Genomic DNA, 16,059 nt, shown 5'->3' with positions numbered 1-16,059 from the left:
TTGAGGATATGAGATTATTTTTTAAAGCATCAACAGTGGGCTAAGCTATATTAAATTGGAAAAATATTAATCTCACAGGAAAGATCTATCTTCTCATTTAAAAAGAATTAACTAGAACTGGCCAAGGTTTTGGCCCACTAAGAATACATATGAAAATAAATCCTTGCCATTGATATTTCCCATTCTAAGGTCCCTGCCAGAGCTGAGGACTTATGTTGCCAGACCCTTTCCAACTATCACCTGAGATAGTTTTTAGGACAGTCCAAGTTTCTGACTATTTCCCTTCTTAGCTCCTGAACATCTCCTTCTGTCTCTGATCCAGTCCCTCTCAACACCGACATTCCAGAAAATGAAGCCTCATCCAGCTCAGGTTTCTGGTTTTTTTGATATTTCCTTCAAGCTCACACATTCTAGGCTCTAAATTCCCTCCCTGACCTAAAATTCTGGCTTCTCATTGAAATTGAGACATTTAGAGGAGAGTTACCACCTAGGTAGGAAATTCTGTATTCTTAAATAAAATTATTTCGAAACAAATGTCTTATCCCTTATAAGTCCTCTGTATATAATACCTTTTTTGTTGTGGCTGAAAATACTTAATATTCATCATTATTAATAATAATATCAATCACAGTCTTTAAACCAAAAGGAACGATATGAAATGCATTTGTTTTGGTGTCCAAGTGTTTTCAGTTTGGGGCTTTCTTTTTTGGCAAGCCAAAAAAAAAAAAATTACTTACACCACACATTTTTGGCTATGTGGTTGATGATGTGAGCTTTTTTTAAGTGTCACTACTGGGCTAATTTATATTAAATTGGAATAACTTATTAAAAAATCTACTTTGCTCTTGTTTTTACATTAACTAGACTTGGTCTATATTTTGACCCACTAAGAACATATCTGTGTGTGTATAAATTCCTGCCGTTAGGAGATTTTCCATTCTAAGACTTCTTCCAGAGCTCATGATTCATATTCTCAGAGCACTCCCAGCTATTATATAGGGTGGGTTTTTTAGCACATTCCAAAATTTGACCTTTTGTGTTAATAAGGATTTTCTTTGCTCTAATATCCTCCTCCTCCTCCTTTCTCTCTCTCTCTCTCTCTCTCTCTCTCTCTCTCTCTCTCTTTCTCTCTCTGTCTCTGTCTCTCTCTCTCTCTGCCTCTCTCTCTCTCTCTCCCCCTCTCTTTCTTTCTCTATTCCCCTCTCCTTCTCCCTCTCTCTCTTTCTTTCCCTGTCTCCCTTCCTCCTTTTCTCCCTCTCTCCTTGGGAACCCCCAAACATAACTTTCAGTGTGCTACAATCCTACTGATTCCAAAAATTTCCATTCTCAGCTCCAGGTTCTAATCCTTACCAAAAATGAAATTCTAGCTCCTCCAACCTTGTTCAGATCAAGATTATGGATTCTAAATTTCCTTCAAGATCAAGCTATTCCAAGTCCTGAGTTCCTTCCCAGATCTAACATTCTGGCTTCACTTTCCAATCCAAAGTGAAACATTCAGAGGCAAGGTTTAAGGAAATTCTGTATTGTAAGCTCTAAGTAACTCCCAACTTTCCCAGTGAATCATACCTGGAAACCCAGAAATTCAGAACCTTCCAAGATATGATACTTTTGGTTCTAAAACTACAACATCCTATGATGTACAAAGTTTATATTTTTATTTTTATTAATTAGATTATTGCAATGTACATAGGTCTTACTGATAACCTGATTTCAAAACATAAGCCTTTTTTTGTCTAAATATACTCCACATTCATTATCCTTGATTAATATCAATAGCCATTGGCCAAAGAAGGAACTAGAGGGATGGCATTTCTTTTGGTCTGCAGGTTTGGAGAGTTTAGGAGAGTTTTTTGGCTAGTCAAAAAAATAGACAGTATACTCCAGGGGTGGGGAACCTGCCACAGGTCTCCCACTCTTGGTAACGGTTCCCATCATGGGCTTTTTCAAAATGGTCAAGGACCTCTCTCGTTCTCTTCTCTATGGCTACTCCCACGCTTGACATCCTGGATGCTAAAATCCTCCTGCTTCTGACAATTTCCATTATCGGCCCAAGAACATCTCCCTTCTTCTATTCTAGACCCTATAAACATTGACATTCCAGCTTCTATAGACTTAATCAGTCAAGGATCCTGGGTTTAAAATTCCTTTCATGCTCAGACATTCTAGGCTCTAACTTTCCTTCCTGATCCAATATTTTGTCCTCGCTTTCCACTCAAAACTGGAACATTTAGAGGAGGGACTTAGTGCCTTGGCAAGAAATTTTGTATTCTAAGCTTTCAGTCACCTCCAACTTTGCCCTTTGAATGGTACCTAGAAGGTCTGACATTCAGTATTCTAAGGATCTTACAAGATATTACATCACTAAGGCCCTTTTGTGATCTACAAGGGTTTTTTATTGTTATTATAATAATAGCTATTATTATTACAATGCACATGTGTATAACTGATATGATGATTTGTAAGCACCAATATTCTTCTTACAAGCTCTTTGTGCATAATATCTTGTCTGGTGGCCAAAATTACTTGATATTCATTATTATTAATAATAATATCAATAGCCATCTTCACCAAAAAAGGAAATACAGGGAACTGTATTTGCTTTGTTGTGCAGGTGTTTTGGGCTTTTCAGGGTCATTTTTGGCAACCTACAAAATGGATAGTACTTTCCGTAAACACTGTTTAGTTGAAGATTGGAGCTTTGCTTTTAAAGCATCACCACTGAGCTAACACATATTAAACTGGAATAAATAAATGATCTCATACAAAAAAACCAATTTCTTCTCAAGTTTTTTTTCTTTCAATTACTTAGAAATGGCCAATATTTGGACCCATGAAGAATATATATGAAAAGCCATCTTTGGCATTTGTGAGATTTTCCATTCTAAGGCCTCTTCCAGAGCTGATGGTTTTGTTCATAGAGTCCTCCCAACTATCACATATGGTGGTTTTAGGACTCCAGGATCTGACATTTTGTATTCTCAGGTCTTTCATCTCTCTGATATCCCTTGTTCTAAGTGTTCTCCTAATGCTCATTCTCTTCTTAAAGGCAACTCCCAAGGATGAATTCTTCTGTGCTAAAATCCTCCTGTTTCTGACAATTCCTATTCTCAGCCCCTGAACATCTTCCACTCTCTCTTAATGGATTACCTGCCAACACTAACGTTCTACTACAACCTCATCTAACTTATTCTGGCTTCACTTCACACTCCAAGTTTGAATAGTCAAAGGCAGGATTAACCTCCTAGGTAGGAAATTCTGTATTCTAAACTCTCAGCCACCTCCAACTTTCTCTTTGAATAAATAGCACATGGAAGCCCAGACATTCCATGTTCTAAGGATCTTCCATGACATGACACTTGGAGATCTAAAGAAACACCCTCCTTTGATCTATAAGGGTTTTAAAAAGTTTTTTATTAGATTATTATTATAATGCATGAATCTTACTAATATAATGATCTTTAAATATAAGTCATGCCCCTTATAAGTCCTCTATACATAATACCTTTTTCTGTGGCCAGAAATATACTAAAATCATTACAATGAATAGTAATATTCACAGTCTTTACCAAAGAAGGAACTTGATGGAATAGCATTTGTGTTTGGTGTACAAGTGTTTTGAGTTTGGTTTGTTTTTTCACTAGCCAAAAACCAAACTGTTTTCAGCATACCCTTCTTGCTATGTGGCTGAGGTGGTGAGATTTTTTTAAAGCATACTTCTGAGTTAATAGATATTAAGTTGGAATAAATTATTGGATCTCATGAAAAATTACTTTCTTATTGTTTTTTAAATTAACTCGAACTGGTCAATATTTTGACTCACTAAAATATGTATGAAAATGAATCCTTGTCATTTATGACATGATAGGATATTCCATTCTAGGACCCTTTCCAGACCTGATGACTTATTTCTTAGAGCCCTCCCTTCTATTACAAACAGAGACTTTTAGGACTCTCTAGGTCTGACAGTTTATGTTCTAAGAGCTGTCTTTGCTCTGATACCCCTTTTTTTAAGTTCTTTCCTCCCTCTCTCACTCTTCTCCATGACTACTCCCAGGCCTGACATTCTGTGCACTAAAATCCCAGTGTTCTAACAATTTCCATTCTCAGCCTCTGAACATCTTCCACTCTCTCAGTTCTAATCCCTCCCAATGCTGAAATCCCAGTTTCTACAGCCTCATCCAATTCAGCATTCTGGATTAGAAATTTTCTTCAAGTTCAGACCATGTAGCTTCTAAGTATCTTTCCCATCTGATATTCTGACTTCGCTTTCCAATCCAAAGTGGAGCATTCAGAGGCAGAACTTACCTCTTAGTTAGGACATTCTATATTCTAAGCTCTCAGCCCACCTTCTTGATCATACTGCCTTATCCTGACAGAGGGGCTTACATAGTTCAATGAAACTATGAGCTAGGCCATGCAGAGTTACCCAAGACAGACAGGTCATAGTGAAGAGTTCTGACAAAAGGTGATCCACTGGAGAAGGAAATGGCAAAGACTTCTAGTATCTTTGCCAAGAAAACCCCATGGGAAGTATTAAAATGATAAAATATATGACACCAAAAAATGAACCCCTCAAGCTGGAAGGTGTACAACCTATTAATGGGGAAGATGAAGGACAATTACGAGTACAAGAAATGGGAGTAGTGTCAGATCAGTTCCCACAATTTCCATTCTCAACCTCTGAACATCTTTCACTCTCTGATCTAGTCCCTCCCAACACTGACGTTCCAGCTCCTCCAGCCTCATCCAGCTCACGATTCTGGATTTGAAATTTTGTTCAGGCTCAGACATTCCAGCTTCAAAATGTCCCCTCTGATGAGATATTCTGCCTTCACTTTCCACTCCAAATTGGGACATTCAGAGGAGGGACTTACCTCCTAGCTGGTAAGCTCTCAGCCACCACCAACTTTCCCCCTTGAATGGTACCTGGAAGGTCAGACATTCACCATGCTATGGACCTTCATAGATATGACATTTTTGGTTCTAAAGCCATTAAGTTTTCCCCCAATCTCTGGTTTATTGGATTATTATGACAATTCTCATGTGTCTTACTGATATAATGATTCACCAAAAAAAGTTCTCCCTTCTAAGTTCTCTTTATATAGCACCTTTTGGTAGCCCCAAACATGCTAGATTCATTATTAATAGTAATATCTAAAGCAGTCTTCACTAAAGAAGGAATTGCATGGAATTATGTTTGTTTTGGTGTGCAGGTGATTGAAGTTTTTCAGGATTTTTTTGGCTAGTCAAAAAATAGAGAGTACTTTCACCATATTTGGAATAAAATATATTAAATTGAAACAAATGATTGATCTTATCCTAAAAATAAGTTTTCTTCTTGTTTTTAAAATTAATTAGAACTGGCCAATATTTTGGCCCACTGAGAATACGTATGAATATAAATCCTTAACATTTATGATATTTTCCACTCCTTTCTGGAGTAGATGATTTATTTTGCAAAACCCTCCTGACTATGGCATATAGGAGCTTTTTGGACACTACAAGTCTGATCTTTTGTATTTTAAGACTCTTCTCCTTCTTATATCCCTTCTTCCAACTGCCCCCCCCACAATGCTCTCATTTTCTTCTCCCTGATTAGTTTGTAGGATGTGTCAGTCCTGTCCTTTTGTGTTCTAATGTCTCTGCCCATTCTTAGATCACTTCTTTTAAGTACTCTCTGACCTTTCTGACCGTCTTCTCCATGGCTACTCCCAATCCTGACATTCTGTGTGCTAAAATCCCACTGTTCTGACAATTTCCATTCTCTACCTCTGAATATTTTCCAGTCTCCCTGATCTGGTCCCTCCTAACACTGACATTCCAGTTTCTCTACAACCTCATCCAGCTCTGGATTCTAGATTCAAAATTTCCTTCAAGTTCTGGCATTCTCAGTTCTAAGTGTCTTCCCAGCTTGAATATTTTGTTTTTCTGTTCATTCCAAGTTCTGACATTCAGAGCCATGACTGCCATCCTAGCTCAGAAAGTCCATTTTCTGTGTTCTCTGCTACCTCCAAAATTCTTCCCCCCAAATCATCCTGAAGGCCAGACATGCTGGGTTCTAAGTTTCTCAGGCCACAACTTCCTAGGACTTAAAAGGGCCCTTTAAATCTTTCATTTCTATTGATTTCAGTAAATTTCCCTTCTGCCTTATCATTATAATGACTACAAAGTACACAACCTTTTAATTCCTAGGACTTACCCTTTACCCCAAATACTCCACAATCATTATCAGTAAGAGGAATTTCAATCTCAATGCCAGTCTTACCAGGAGGAACTAGCTTTTGTTTCCTTATGGAATTTCAATACCTGTCTTACCTGATGAAGGAACAGCAGATGCTTTTCCCCTTTTGTTTTCAGGTAAATGAGACACAGCCCTGGCACCTTCAGCAATGGTCAGGTTGTTTGAAGACCTGGGTATTCACCTCTGTGTTGATATAAAATACATTGATATGAATGATTAAACTCTTTCCAAAGTACAATGGCTTCTAGTTTTTTAAATTATTTACTTCTTTCCCATACTTCGGCCCACTGAGCACATAGCCAAGCAAATGCTCTCCCAGCAAATAATGTTTTGTATTTCAGAACTGAAGATCTGCAACCTCATGGTACCCCCAACTCTGACATTCTACTCCTCTAAGGCTGCTCTGATCTCTGTCAGTGTGTGTTCTAAAGGTTTTCTAATATTCTGGCTTCTATTTTCACTCAAAATTGGGACATTCAGAGGCAAAATTTACCTCTTAACTGGGAAATTTGGTATTCTAAGCTCTCAGTCACCTTTAATTTTTCCCCTTGAATGGAACATGGAAGGCCAGTCATTCAGTATTCTAAGGACCTTCCAAAATACCATATTTTGGGATTCCAAAGAAATATATTCCTATGGATTAAATGTTTTTCCCAGTTTTAGGTTTACTGCATTTCTTTACTGATATAATAATTTCAAAATGTAAGGCTTTTCCCTTACAAGTTCTCTGTATGTAACACCTTTTTTTGAGGCCAAAAATATGGCATATTCATTAACAATAATATTAATGATTGTCTTTACAGAAGAAGGAACTGCATTAGTTTTGCAGGTGCTTAGTGAGGTTTTTTTGGGGGGGGGGCAATCGGGAGGATTGGCTAGACAAAAAAATAGACAGTACTTTCACCATACCCTTTTTAGCCAGGGTGGTTAAGGATGTGAGATTTTTTTGAAAGTAACAGCACTGGGATAATATAAATGTGTGTGTGTGTGTGTGTGTGTGTGTGTGTCTGTGTGTATGTATGTGTATATATAATTGGAATAAATTATTATCAAGTGAAAAATCTATTTTTTAAAAATTAATTAGAAGCTGGCAATATTTTGGTCCTCTAAAATGTATATATGAAAACGGATCCTTGCCATTATTTCCATTCTAAGCCCCTTCCAGAGCTTATGGTTTTTGTTTTCAGAGTCCCCCCAGCTACAGCATATGGAAGTTTTGAGGATGCTCTAGGTCTGGGTTTTGGTGTTATCCCTTGTTCATAGTGCTTAAATTTAACAAATCCACCTAGAAACAATAAATTTCACAAGTGACCAGGAGTAAGACCTTCACATACAAAGGAAAACAAATTCAAATAACACAAGACTATTCTGCACCCACCAGAAAGTACAGGAGGCAACAGAATGATGTGTTTCAAATAGCACCACAATTTAAGATACTACCCAACGTAGCATCACCCTGCAAATAAGTGTGTAACCATCAATTTAAAAAGACAAGAATTCAATAATAAAGAGAAGATGGAAACGTTCTTAGAAAGAAAAGCAGACTTGAAGAGATTGTTTGCTTCACAAATACCCCAGATAACAGAAATACAAGAAAGGTACAGTAACACAGCAACAATAAAAGGACAACAACAACAACAAAACAACAGAGAGATCATTAAGACTTCTTTCTAAATGTACACAAGGAGACAGGGATGAAAGCAAAAATCAAATTAAGGTGATGGTAGAGGAACAGGCTTAAAACATCATGGACTACACCTTAAACCTACTCCTATCCACTGACAGGTGGACCAATGGTTTTTGTGTAGAACTAGGCTACAAAATGAGAGTGCATGAAAAGGGAAAAGGGAGTTAAGAGCTCTGAAGAGAATATGTGATATGCCTTAACCAAGTCAAAGGTTAGCAGTGAAGGGAAAGTCACTCCTGTAGTTTCCCAGGAAGAAAAGAGTCTACAGGAAAATGAGAGAGGAGGCAAAGGGAGGGAATTGCAAAGCATGGAAGGAAAGAGGGGTAAATCTTGTTTCAGTGATGGAAGGGGTTTTCACGATAAGTGCTGCTATGGGTGAAAAAAGATATTCTATAAAGGAGATGGGGAACTTACAATGGGTATTATCTGCAGAGATTTAGTGCTTAAAAAAAGCACTCAGTCTGCCTCAAGAGAAAGGGAAAGAGCTCTTGTGGACAACTGAAAAACCCAGAAGAGGGAAAAGGCATGGGCCTAGGGAAGAGATTTTGAGAAAAATGAGGGAGGAGGAGGAAATGACCAAGGGGAAGGCAAAAGTCAATAATAAACTGTATAATTAGGAAGATAGGAAGAATCCTATCATGGGGCAATAACTTCCTTATAATTTTGAGGAATTGGTACTTTGCTATAAGTGAGGCATAAGAGAAAAAAAGGAGGTCAGGGGGCAAGTAAGGTAATAACAGAAACTGTTAAGAAGGGAGAACAAAACGTAAATAACTCAACATTTGTAGTCCATGAGGAATACAGAGAATAAAGAAGGATGAAATAAGTAGAAGGCCTGTGAATCAAAGTAGAAAAGTCTAGAATAGACAGAAAGGGAAGATTAAACAAAGAAATGAGTGACGGAAAGAAATTCATTCTAGAAAAAAACACACAGAGAAAGCTAAATTTTAAGAAGAATAAACAAGATAAATTGAAAGGGAAAAATGGAATGAGGAAAGAAGAAAATAACCAGATAAGAAAAAGGAACTATGAAGCAAAACTCCAAAGAGAAAGGGATAAAAAGGGCGGGGGAAGGGGATGGAGTGGGGTCAAAGGTGAGATGTGGCAAGCCATTGGGAATAGGGTCACCTTAAAAAAATTAAGCTAAAATAACTGAAGAGCTGTAATACTATATTCACAGAGGAAGAGGATAAAAATCAGAACTTAAAAAGAAAAACCAATATTTGAGACAAATGGAGGGGAAAAAAACCCCCTAAATCTCATAACTTTAAATGGGTATTAAGCAATCTAATAAACAAAAGAGTGATAGACTGGACAAAAAAAGCAAACCCCACAGTCTCTGCTTACAAGACACATATTTAAAAGACAATATATATATAGAATAGACTGGAAAAAATTTTACTATTCATCAAGTGAATTAAAAAAAAAGCCTGATGAATACTAAAGCTTTTCCAGCCTCTCATTTTTATTCTGTGTATATGTTTGTCTTTTAAATGTTAATTCCTGCTTTTTTTAATTTGCTTGATGAGTAGTAAATTTTTTCCAGTCTCTCATTTTTAATCTGTGTATATGTACATATATATGTATATATACATATATGTATATTCGAAACAAAAAGACACCAACAAGGAAAATACATTATTCTGAAAGGAACCAGAGAAAACAAACCAATAACAACATTGAACTTATATACTAAGGCATTTGCCTTAGAATCCAAATTTATAAATAAAACAACTGAACTACAAATATATAGAGGAAAAAAACACAATAGTAATAAGGTTATTAAATGTCCTCCTTGGTATTGGATAAGTTTAACAGAAAGATAAATAAAAGAGAAAATGTAGAAATACACAAAATGCTAGAGAAATAAAAGCTAAAAGACTTGTGGCATCTCCTAATCTTTATGTATTTCTCACCACTACATGGATTTTTTATTAAAATTAACCACGTATTAAGGTACAAAGACAATGCAAACAAATGTTAAAAGGCAGAAATTGTAAAATTCTTTATGAGATTGGTTCAGGGACCACAAACAGCCCCAAATGGAGATTTGACAATGAAATACTAAATATTAAGTGTAACAAAAAGCAAATCATAAAAACAATTATGTGAAAGAAAAGTACGATGATAAACAATATATCCAAATTTCTAGGATACAGCTGAAAAAGACCTCAGGGGAAAAGTCACTTCTCTACAAACATCCATTGACAAAACAGAAAAAGGGAGGATTAATGACTGGAATACATATTTTAAAACATTAGAAAGCCAACCAATAAATAAACCTAAAATAAGCGCAAAGGAGATATTAAAAATTGGAAGAGAAATAGGTAAACTGGAAATAAAAAATAGAAATAAATCAAACTAAAAACTAATTCTTTGAATAGACTAAAATAATTGATAAACCTTTAGCTAATATGGTTTTTAAAAGGGTAGAAATTCAAATGGATAAAATAGCCACTGAACAATCTGAAATCACAACAAAACCAGAAGACAAAGAATAATCACAACCTGTTACGTGTAGTTATATGCTAACAAAATTGAAAACTCAAAAGAAATACAATTCTTTCAAAAATGTACAACAATCTAACCGACAGAAAGCCAGATAGAGATAGTAAACAATCAAATTTCCAAAACATAAAGACACCTAGCTATAATGGTACTAACAAAAGGAAAAGACTCCTGGTCCAGGTGAATTCACAGGAGAATTTGATTAGATTTTTTTAAAAAAAGAATTAATATTCTTACTAATCAAATTATTCTCAAAAATTGAGAAAGTCCTCTACCAGAATCCTTTTGCAAGACAAATGTAGACCTAATATCTAACCCAGGAAAGGACAAAGCACAGAATGAAAACTACAGATAAATATAATAAATAAATGTCAATTCAAAAGTTTTTGACAAAATCCTGTGGATCGAGTGATTTTTCCAAGAAACCACACAATATGACCAAGATAGATTTCTACCATGGATGCAAGAATACTTCAACGTTAGGAAAACAACCAACATAACCATATTAAAAACCAAAATATACAAAACCACATGATTATCCCAGAAAAAGCCTTTAAGAAAACAGACCACTGTTTTACACCAAAAACTGTAAAGTACAGGCATCTTTCTAAAACCAAAAGCAAGCATCACATACAGTCACTGCCACTTTTTTCCAATAAATACAGGCATAAAAAGTAAGAATGCTCACTCTTTGCACTATTGTTTCATATAGTTCTGGAAATGTTCCTCAAAGTGATAATACAAGAGAAAGGAATTAAAGGCATAGAGTTAGGTAAATGGAATAAAGCTATCTTTACTTGTTGATGATATATTAGGAAAATCCTAGGAAATCAGCAAAGATTCGAATTGACATGGTAGCAGGCTTACAAAATAAACCCTCAAAAATCAGCTACATTTCTATAGAATGGTTACAAAATCCAAGTAATCTAAGAAAAGCAAATCTCGTTCCAAATGACTACAACATGCAGAAAGTATCCCAAAGCACACAAAAGATTTCTATAAATTCAATTACAAAGTGCAAAGTTCTTAAAGAAACAAACAACTTAAAAAGCTGGAAGAATATCCAATCATCAAAACCATCTATCTGGTATATGGATTAAAAATATAAAGGGTCTAGACCAAGGGTTGGGAACCTGCACCCTTGAGGCTATGTGTGACCTCTAGGTCCTCAAGTGTGGCCCTTTAAGTGAATTCCTTCATAAAAGAATTTGTTCTGTCAAACTTGAACTTAGTCAAAAGGCCACACCCAAGGACCTAGAAGGCCACTTGTGGCCTCAAGGCAACAAGTTCCCCACCCCTGCTAGGCCCCTTCTTGCTCAACCTCCCACTGCGGTTGTGGTGGTTGTCATCATCCTGGTTGTTTCCCACTTATTTATTTATATTTAATTTATCATACTGCATATATATTACAATGATTTAAAAGCAGAAATGGTGTCCCTTTTTAATCCTGATTACTTAGCAACTTACTTTCAAAAACACTCAGTATTTATGATCATTAAGAGAAATAACCACTGCCTTCTAACCCAATGAAGGCACAGAGTAGAACTCCAATTTTTGACTTTTGTTGTTTGCCAAATAAGACACCGTACCTTTGGCTGAGTGGTTCAGGATCTGAGCTTTAACTCAGAGCATCACCACTGTGCTGATAAAAATCATATTGAAATAAATGTTATATCTCATACCAAAAATATACTTCTTGATTAAAAAAAAAATGATCTGTCCTTCCCCATACCTGGGACCCCTGACTGAGCACATCAACAAATTCCTTCCATGCTATGATTGTGTGTGTTCTCAGGACCCTCCCAGCTCTGATGATCTATGACATAGACCGTGACATGTGGCCCTCTAGGTCATCAAGTGCGGCCCTTTGACTGAATCCAAACTTCACAGAACAAATCCCCTTTGTAAAAGGATTTGTTCTGTAAAATTTGGACTCAGTCAACAGGCTGCACCCAAGAACCTAGAAGTCTGAAGTTTTCCCACCCCTGAATTCTATGTTCTACGAGCCCCTCCTAGGTCAGACATTCTTCTCTCTATGGTTATTTGCAAGGCTGACATTTTATGATCTAAGGTCCCACTGGCTCCAAGGGAAGGAATGAGAATAAGCATTTTATAGTGATACTATATGCCAAGTTAAGTTTTGTGTTAAGGATTTTTTTTTAACAAATACTATCTCATTGGATGCTCACAACAACAACCCTGTCATGTACCCCTGTACTGCTATTTTCCCCATTTTACAGATGAGGAAACTGAGGCAAATGTGACTTGCACTAGTGACTCACACAGCTAGGAAGTGTCTGAGGCCCCAGGCCCAACAATCCATCTATCTATCTGCCACTTACCTGCCAACATTCTGGTTTCTTAAGCTCTGACTATTTCCTACCAACTATGTTCTAAGATCCCTCCCACCTGTTAAATCTCCTGTTCTAGGGCCCTATCCAGCTCAGGAATTCTTGATTCTAAGATGACTCCTAACTCAGACACTCTGTATTCAAAGGTCCCACTGGTTCTGATAATTTGTGTCCTCGGGCTCTAAATATCTCTCACTTTACCTGTTCCAAGTTTCCTCCCAGCTTTGTTATTCCTAATTTTAGGGCCTCATCCAATTCAGACACTCTTGGAGTCTAAATTTCCTCCACGCTCAGATATTCTACATTCTAAGTACTTTGCCAGGTCAGATGTTCTGACTTTTACATCCACTCCCAGTTCAGACACAGAGAGCCCCTGACTGCCCCTGCAACTCTGAAATTCTCCATTTTAAGCTTTCCACCAGCTCCAAAATTCTCCCTTGATAGGCACACTCAAGCCCAGGCACTCTATGTTCTAAGGTCCTTCATGACCCTGTAATTCTATATGCTAAGGCCATAGCATTCTATGATATTCTAGGCCTTTTTCACTTTCATTCTTTTAATCTTATTACATTGCAAATGTGACTTACCAATCCAAGAATTTAAAAGTAAAAAAACACATCATTTTAAATAGTGCATACAATAACACCTCATTTGTTTCTACAGACATTCCCTGTTTGTTATGACAGATTATAGAAACACCAACAGCACTCACCAATAAGGCAGTGCAAGAAATTACTTTTTCTGTTAGACCTTTGATTTTGTGTTTGAGTCAGATACACAAAGTATTTTCCTCTTTTATTTTGGGTGTCTGGCTCAGGATCTGAATTTTAATTCAAAGAATCACCATTACGTTGATATAAACTGTATTGCAATACATCTTGCATTTCATGCCATATATTTCATTTTTTTTAAAATTTGTTTGTCCCTCCCCACATCTTGGACCCCTGAGCATATTAAACATATACATTAAAAGCGCGCGTGCATGCACATACACACACACACACACACACACACACACACACAGTCCTTCCAAGATATGATATTCAATTGTATGTATTTTCAGGCCCTTCTCAGGCCCAACAATCTATGCTCTGAGAGCCTTGTCTCTCAGAGCCACTCCTACTTCACGCATTGTATGATCTAAGGGCTTTCTGAGTTCTCGGAAGCCTTTGTTCTACACGCCAATTCTGACATTCTCTTCTCTGTGGTCTCTCCCAAGCCTAACATTCTGTGTGCTAAGGTCCCAAAGAATAAAAGAATCAGAGAAGAATCAACCTCCATCCATCTCCCACTTTGGGGGTCCTCAGGTCTCTCTCACCTCTGATATTACAAGTCCCTGAGCCCCAGCCAGCTCAGGCACTCTTGGTTCTAATTTTCCTATAAGTTCAAACATGCCCTCCCATGTCTGATAGCCTATTTTTCTCTGTGAATTATCCATTGTGATATTCAGTATCCAGACTGCCATCCTAGTGCAGAAATTCTCCATTCTCATCTCCATCCAGCCTTCAGCATTGTTCCTTGAAAATCATCTCACATACCAGACATCCTGTGAATGGACCTGCTCTAGTCCAAAATTCTATCCTCTAAGGCCCCATCCCGCCCTTTTTTCCCAGCGCTTTTTTTTCTTTTCATTATTCATCTTTATTTCACTACAATGCACATGTGTCTTAGCATTACAATGATTTAAAAACACAAAGAGCGTTTTTTCAATCCACCGTTCTTAACACCTTTTCCCCCATCAATGCTCCCCATTCATCGTCAATAGCATTAACACCAACAAACCTTACCTGCTCCGGGCCGCACGGTATTTCTGACACTAATGCGCCTTGGGCTCCGCCTCCGCCTCCTCCTGTGACTCTAACCCTAATCGCCTCTGACCCTATTTCCCCTTTCCTGTCTGCCTGTGTGGTTCTGCGGCTATGCTCTCATTTAGAGCATCACCTTTGTGCTGATCTAAATATACTATTATCTATAGATGCACGAATAGATTTTGTCACTAATCATTAAATTAACCTGTCCTCAATACTTTGGCCTACTGAGTGCAAAAAGAAAAAGAAAGAAAGAAAGAAGCCAGTACCCCTTTCGGAGGTGTAGCGGAGCCCGCTTCCCAGGCGCAGCTTCTGTCTCCCACCCACCCAGAACCGAAGGATGCTCTACCTCAAAGAAGACAAAGCTGCCTCTGGCCTCTGATTGGCTCCCGTCTCGGTCTGGCCTTCCCAGACACAGCTCCCCCCTCTTCTGCCTCTCTCCCTCCTTTCGCAGGCAGCACTAGCTAGGCCGAGGACAGCGCTGCCTCTAGCACCTGATTGGCCTCGGATTCTCTGATGCACTCCCCGCTCCCCCCCCAACAAGTCCAAACCTTCTCAGCCAACATGGGATAGGCTGAGAACAAAGCTGCTCTGGGGGCTGATTGGTTGCAGCCTCCCTGGCTCGACTTCCATTTCCCACCCCTTCCACCAATCTTGGGTACCTAGGCCGAAGCTGCCCCTGGCAACTGATTGTCTCTCCCTCTTCCCCCTCCCCCCATTCCCCATGCAGGCTCCTGGTTACCTAGGAGCTTGAACATTCCCAGCCCCCTGGCCTCTTGAGTCCCCTGTGCCAAGAAAGTTATTGTGCCTTGTTGACCAGACCAGACTGGTTTCCATGAGGGTGGAGGGGATAGGGGGATAGGGGAGGGGGAAAGAAGGAAGCTAAGTGCTCCTGGGGACATCTTGCATGTCTCTTCTGTGTTGTGTTTGTTCAGTGTTCACAGTCCCTAGCACAGAGCAGGAACTTAATAAACGATGATTGATTGATTGATTGATTGGTTTTTAAAGACCTCACCACCCAACCAAACTAAGAGCTGCATGTCCAACTCATTGTGTGTGCTTGAGTTATAGAGTACAGAGGAGGGAGGGAAGAGGAGCATTATGGGCTCAGTATCTGTTCAGTATCAAGCCCTTTCATGGTCCTGTTTGAAAACAGAGTGAACAGTCACCAACTTCTAGGCATGTTATTGTGGGCAAGGCCAAATGGAAACCCTTAGGGTTACACAAGCCATCCCATGTAGTTAACTCCATACATCAAGTTGCTAGGACGGTAAAGATATCTCTAACAATGGTAAAACTGAAGGAAACTGGAGTACTTTATTATATCAGCTTCCCTTAAAAGCCCTGTGTTACCTGGAAACTCACTAAAGGGAGCTGACCAAAGTTTTCTCTACAGATTTTCCTCTCTAGAGCTGTTCTTGCCTGACCTCCTCACTGTTGGAGAGACTAGGCAGCACAGGCCAA

The 16,059-nt window shown here is 38.2% G+C and overlaps 1 protein-coding gene across 4 annotated transcripts in view; it reads right to left on the bottom strand.

Moving 5' to 3' along the window:
* Positions 1–15,068, bottom strand: part of LOC140516115 (uncharacterized) — a 67,907-nt gene extending 52,839 nt beyond the window's left edge. For 2 of the 4 annotated variants that reach the window (XM_072627084.1, XM_072627083.1), the window contains exons 1-2: positions 14,945–15,068; positions 6,316–6,424 (exon numbers count right to left, since the gene is read on the bottom strand). The gene's annotated coding sequence lies outside the window, so the exon portion shown is untranslated. The other 2 variants (XM_072627082.1, XM_072627085.1) reach the window with 1 other exon arrangement.
* Positions 15,069–16,059: the final 991 nt, after the last annotated feature.

This window comes from Notamacropus eugenii, chromosome X, assembly GCF_028372415.1.
Source record: "Notamacropus eugenii isolate mMacEug1 chromosome X, mMacEug1.pri_v2, whole genome shotgun sequence".
NCBI lineage: Eukaryota > Metazoa > Chordata > Mammalia > Diprotodontia > Macropodidae > Notamacropus > Notamacropus eugenii.
Note: the sequence above shows the minus strand (reverse complement) of the source record. Positions and strands in the feature narration are given on the sequence as shown.